The sequence below is a fragment of the Gossypium hirsutum genome, chromosome A09, assembly GCF_007990345.1.
Source record: "Gossypium hirsutum isolate 1008001.06 chromosome A09, Gossypium_hirsutum_v2.1, whole genome shotgun sequence".
Classification (NCBI taxonomy): Eukaryota; Viridiplantae; Streptophyta; class Magnoliopsida; order Malvales; family Malvaceae; genus Gossypium; species Gossypium hirsutum.
This window is the reverse complement of record NC_053432.1, coordinates 9,481,001-9,487,000: the sequence shown is the minus strand read 5'-3', so window position 1 is coordinate 9,487,000 and position 6,000 is coordinate 9,481,001. Positions and strand designations below refer to the sequence as shown.

At 27.8% G+C, this 6,000-nt stretch overlaps 1 long non-coding RNA gene across 1 annotated transcript; it reads right to left on the bottom strand.

The window, feature by feature from the left end:
* LOC121206534 (uncharacterized) lies at window positions 1-2,314 on the bottom strand. Its single transcript, XR_005901578.1, has 4 exons — window positions 2,299-2,314; window positions 1,842-1,910; window positions 1,703-1,750; window positions 1-295 (listed from the first exon to the last, which is right to left on the bottom strand). It is a non-coding gene; the product is annotated as an uncharacterized lncRNA (long non-coding RNA).
* Window positions 2,315-6,000: the final 3,686 nt, after the last annotated feature.

Genomic DNA, 6,000 nt, shown 5'->3' with positions numbered 1-6,000 from the left:
ACCACTATAAGGATAACCCGGATTAATCGTCGAAGAGGCTCCACTAGGTGTACACTCTCCATGGAAAATCCATTTTTATACCCCCGAATGAAGCCATCAACAATTAGATGTTCGTAGACAACTTCACGATAATGCCAATAGATATTGCCACACTTCTTACACGGGCAAAGAATCATATTCTCTTGGCTTGAATTGTGAAATGCAAAATCTAAAAAAGATTGCACTCCATTTTGATACTCGTTGCTTGCCCTTGAGAAATTCATCCAAGTCCTATCTATTTCGTAGTTGTTGAAGTCTAAAGTTGGCAATAAGTTACACGGGTAAGTTGTTTATTATGTAAGTCTTGATATGATATATATTTATGTTTTATGTAAGTTATGTAGATTATATAAGTTATGAAATTTGAACTTTAAACTATATGCTTTTAAGGAAATTATTAGATTAAACTACATGTATTAGTTAAGTTATGTAAGTTGTTATGTACGTTATGTGAGTTATGTAATTTATTTAAGTAATGATCAATATTAATACTATTTTGATAAAAATTAGTTATAATATATTTAAACAATGATCAATATTATTATATTGATAAAATTATTTATAAGTGGCACTTCAGTTGTTGAAATTTTTAATTCTTTTTTAAGGTCGATAGAATTATTTATAAGCTCCATAAAACTTTTTTTGAAATCTTTTTTTATACAAATACATTTAAAAATATTAAATATTAAAATCAAACATTATTAATATAAAAAAAATAGTAATTTGAATATAATAATTTCAAAAAAGAATCGTAGTTTAATTTTTATAAGTAAATTGGAAATAAATTAAGGTTATATAAATATTCAATAGCGATAGAACTTTTTTCAAGATTTTTTGAATTTTTTAAGATTCATTATACGTGGTGTTGTTACACCTAGGGAGGATCCATTATATCTTGCAGCTCGATATAAGGCAACCCGTCAGGTTTCCAGCCTATATACTTTGAATCTTTAAAAATTTAAAATAAGGTTGGAGAGAAGGTCAGCTATTGTTGTAATTATAATGGACAAGCAAGCTACATATATGGTAATAAAATTGTTTATAAGCTCCATAGAACTTTTTTTGAAATCTTTTTTTTTTATAAAAATACATTTAAAAATATTAAATATTAAAATCAAACATTATTAATATAAAAAATAGTAATTTGAATATAATAATATCAAAAAAGAATCGTAGTTTAATTTTTATAAGTAAATTGGAAATAAATTAAGGTTATATAAATATTCAATAGCGATAGAACTTTTTTCAAGTCTCTTTGAATTTTTTAAGATTCATCATACGTGGCGTTGTTACACCTAGGGAGGATCCATTATATCTTGCAGCTTGATATAAGACAACCCGTCAGGTTTCCAGCCTATATACTTTGAATCTTTAAAATATTTAAAATAAGGTTGGAGAGAAGGTCAGCTATTGTTGTAATCATAATGGACAAGCAAGCTACATATATGGTAATAAAATTAATTCATACTTATTCATACTTAAGTTGAATCAAATAATAATTAAGTTGAACCAAATATAAAAAAATTAATTTGGAAACAAAATAGTTCTGCTCCAAACAGAACCAGCAATTAAATCTTTACAAAATCGCAACCCCAAAATATTAAAATTTCCAAAATCATCATGATAAAACTATTATTGATTACAATTTTGAAATAAAACGTACCTTAATAAAACGTACCTGGTCTACTCCACTCTCACCAGCAAACAGAGGCTGGAGTCCAAAAAGTAATATTTGTTAAGTAATTTAAAGTGAAAATGCATAGAAATAAGGAAAAAAATTTAGCAACAAAACCTGTACATACCTAGAACAAATGTCAATGGCTGTGGTGTATTTAGTTGCACCAAATATTATTTCAGATGCTCGATAGTACCTAGAACATATGTAAGATTATAAGAGTAGCACCAAATATATTTCAGTTTAAGCAAATATAAAAACTTTATCTATATCAGTACCAAATATTAATTCGAAGATTAAATGGCAGCTTTAGTTGAACCAATACTTGCAGGAGGAGCAGGAAGCAGTAACTGAAATACATACAACATTAATTCACTAATACAGACACATGGAACTATATCCTAAAAGTCAAAACACAAGGAATTAAAGTATATGTATCATATTTAGTATACAATATAATTTTACTTCATATATATTACTTCATATTTAGTATACAATAAAATTATTACTATCATTTGGATGACATACAGTTTCCAAATTTATTGGGTCCATCTACTTCAACTTCTACAAGTGCCCACTTGTACCAGGATCAAAGACACTGCCAATGAAGCTGTACACCTCAGCAAAATCTGCCAAAACTGCACTGTATAGAAAGCACACTTATCATCAATGGGACAAAGGAAACTTAAGAATGTGAAGACAGGATCTACTCAAGAAGACACTGATTATCACGTGTTCTTATTCATACTTATTCATACTTCAAATAATAATTAATACTATTTTGATAAAAATTAGTTATAACTTTTAAAGACATTTAAAAATATTAAATATTAAAATTATTTGCTTCAACGCCAATCAATTGGAATTTGCCAATGACCATGAAAAACATCATAATATATTGAGTCTTACTGCAATTTACTATATCCAATATAAGCTTGCCATTCTAAATACCATTATCAGTGCCATTTTATTCCTTCACTATAGCATTTATTACCTTCAATCCACATCTCATTTTATAATTAGAAATTGAAAAGCATTTTCAAACAAAATATAACAATTTTTTATATAAAACGTGAGCAACAAGACAGCATTAAACTCTTCAATCAATCTAAGTCCACACTAAACACATAATAGAAACATGAAAACAGACTAAAAGAACATCTAAAAAACCAAAATGGAATCACCATTATTATGAAAACATGAAAATCATACTAAAGCAAAGACTAATTAACCTAACAAATGCTTTAAGTTTTTCTTTTCTTTTCTTTGCGCCGTTGAACATCAACTTAAAAATGCACAGCTTTAAACAAACCAACTTTGCATGTGCAGAATCATACTCCACACAACTCATAAACATTAACTTCTCCTAACCAGAGTACCAACTTTATGTTTACAGAGGCCTTGATGAAAACTAACATAACTGTTGATATATAACTTATCTAATAAGAATCACAGAATATGCAGAAAGTACCTGAGTATTTAGTATCAAGAGAACGATGTATTCAAAGGAAAAGAGGCAGAAACTGATCAATGTATGCAAAAATTGGTCTATATTTCAAAACTGGAGTAAAGCTTTCATCTAGTACCAAATACATACATATATAAAGACACAAACACACAGGCATACATTTTCCATTTTCACTGCAATGGAGAAAAGCTGACATAGATGGAACTTTAGAAGCAGGAAGCAGGTGCACATTGTTCTGCTTCTACTTGAAAACACTGTACACCCTAGTTTCACATGATGTCAAAAATATTCCACAAGTAAGTCCTAACAACAACATACTGATTTACCAGATTTATTTATTCCTCATCATAGTAATCCATTCTGGGTTGTTATATTTTAAGCAGCAAATGAGGTCACACCCATTATGCTTGTTGCAGCAACAAGAGAAATCTTAACAGTGGTAGGCTTACGTCAGTTAATTGAACACTAACCCGATCTTGAAAGTGGAGTAGAATAAATCTTAACACCCATTACGTTTTTATATTATAATATATTTAAACAATGATCAAACTTATTCATACTAGATTGCTAATCCTAGCAGAAAAAATGCATGATTCAGTTTCTAGAGATGTTGAATCTTTCATCATAAACATTAAAAACATAAAAGGAAAAACATGTTGAAAGAAACATAATGTTAGGGAAGACAATGTTTACCTTGATTGAATTGGAAATGTTTTCTTTAGGGTTTATTTGGAGATGCTTGGGATTGATCTCTAATAATGTCGAGAGACTTCCCTACTCATTGCATTTGAAGAACAGAAGTTTGTTTTTGGTCGACAAAACAATCAAATGAGTTCTAAAAATAAACAACATTTAATGATTGGTATAATATTAATTATATTTGCTAATAACAGGTGGGAATAAACAAATAAAATGATAAAAAAATAGAAGCTACAAGAATTACTAAAAATAAAGCTACGTCAACACAACGTTTTACTTTAATAAATTTTTTTAAAAAACTTTAATTTACATAAATTTATAAATTATTAAAATAATTTTTTATTCAAATAATAACTGATCATAATTTGATATATCATATATACAAATGAACTTCAATTAATATTCACTGTATGTATACGATTTATTCATAGTTAATTAAAATAATAAATAATAATATCTAAGAACTTTTCAATCGTAACAACAGAATTTTATAATAAACAAATTTTAATTATAAAAATTATTAAATTAGTCTTTACTTGTATAAAGTGATGATTAAAATTCTTGTTAACTAAACCTGTTTAGATTGTGTTATTGCGGCATCACAGTGATGATATTTAAATGAATCAGCAAAAGCAAGCACAGGAGGAGAAACCATAAGAATGGCAATCAAAGACGACGAGATAAAGCCATGACTGAAACTACTTACCCTGCAAATGTGTAGACTAAGATTTGGACTAAGAAAAAAGTGAACACTCAGACAAAAAATTAAAGCTTCTAATATTATGCTTAGTAAGTAACAGTAAGCCCCAGTGTCTCCGTGATTGAGAGCAATATTAAAATCAAAGATAGTACAATTTTTTGAAAAATCGAAAATAATTTTAGTTTCGATGTTTTACAGTCTTGAGACACAAACTTTTGTGTCTCAAGACTCCGATCATGATTATCTTAAGGCTTGCTTGGTAAGTCTAGAGACTTGTACCTAGAAATGTACAATTTGATTATTTTTGTTCTTAGGATCTCAAGACATAATCATTATGTTTTGACAAAACACTAATGTGATATTAACTAAAATGAACATTTAAATGCATTCAAACACCAATCAATTTATGCAAAATTAAGCAAATTTTATAGTATTTTCATATGCATCAGTTTAACAAACAATTATGTAATAAAATATCTAGACAACTTAGCAATCAAGTCAACTCAACCTAGTGTAGTTGATTAAATGGCTTAATACTTATAACCATGCATGCTTATTCATTACTCAAGCATTAAAACTCAACAAAAGAAATTTTATAGCTCCATATCTAACCAAAGCATATTATAATAAAATTTTCATAACATATTATAAATAAGATAGTATAACATTATTATAATTCGATTTTCACAGTCACAAATGTATACATATTTTGACATATTTCAATAGAAATCAAGTAGTCAAGTATATATGTACCTTAAGTTATGTTCGACACCATTATCATTTGATTATTTTTAACGGTCTATTAAAGCATAATTGAAATCAAATTATGAGAGCACAATATAAATATAACGATAAGTTTTAACTCAATAAATCACCAAGTCACAAGTAAGTAATATATATATACTTTAATTCACCAAAGTTTTTTTTACCTTCCATAAAATCAAGTATTATTATTTTATAAAAATGTTACCATAATCAATTCAACTAATATGATATAAATTTATCTAAGCTTAATCACCAACTTACCCCTTATATATATATATCAACAAAGACAATTATTAATTTCCCCAAGGATGATCACATGAAAATAACTATATTTTCCTCATCAATCTATTATTAATTTAATCATTACTAATCCATCCTATATTGATACCATGCAAATTGCCTCTACTCCTGGCTTTTCGCAACCAACAGCTAAAGCCCTTTGTGCACAAAATAAACAAATACAATGAAATCAGGTCACCCTAATGAAGACCATTGTGAGAAGAAATAGGACCAAGCTCAATACCATTAAAAGAAACAAAATATTTAAGCAAGGAAACCTACAACACCATCCAATCAGCCTAACCTTTATGGAACACCATACGTTCAACAATGTACATAAGCTTATGTATTTGTATTTGTAAACAGAGACTTAGA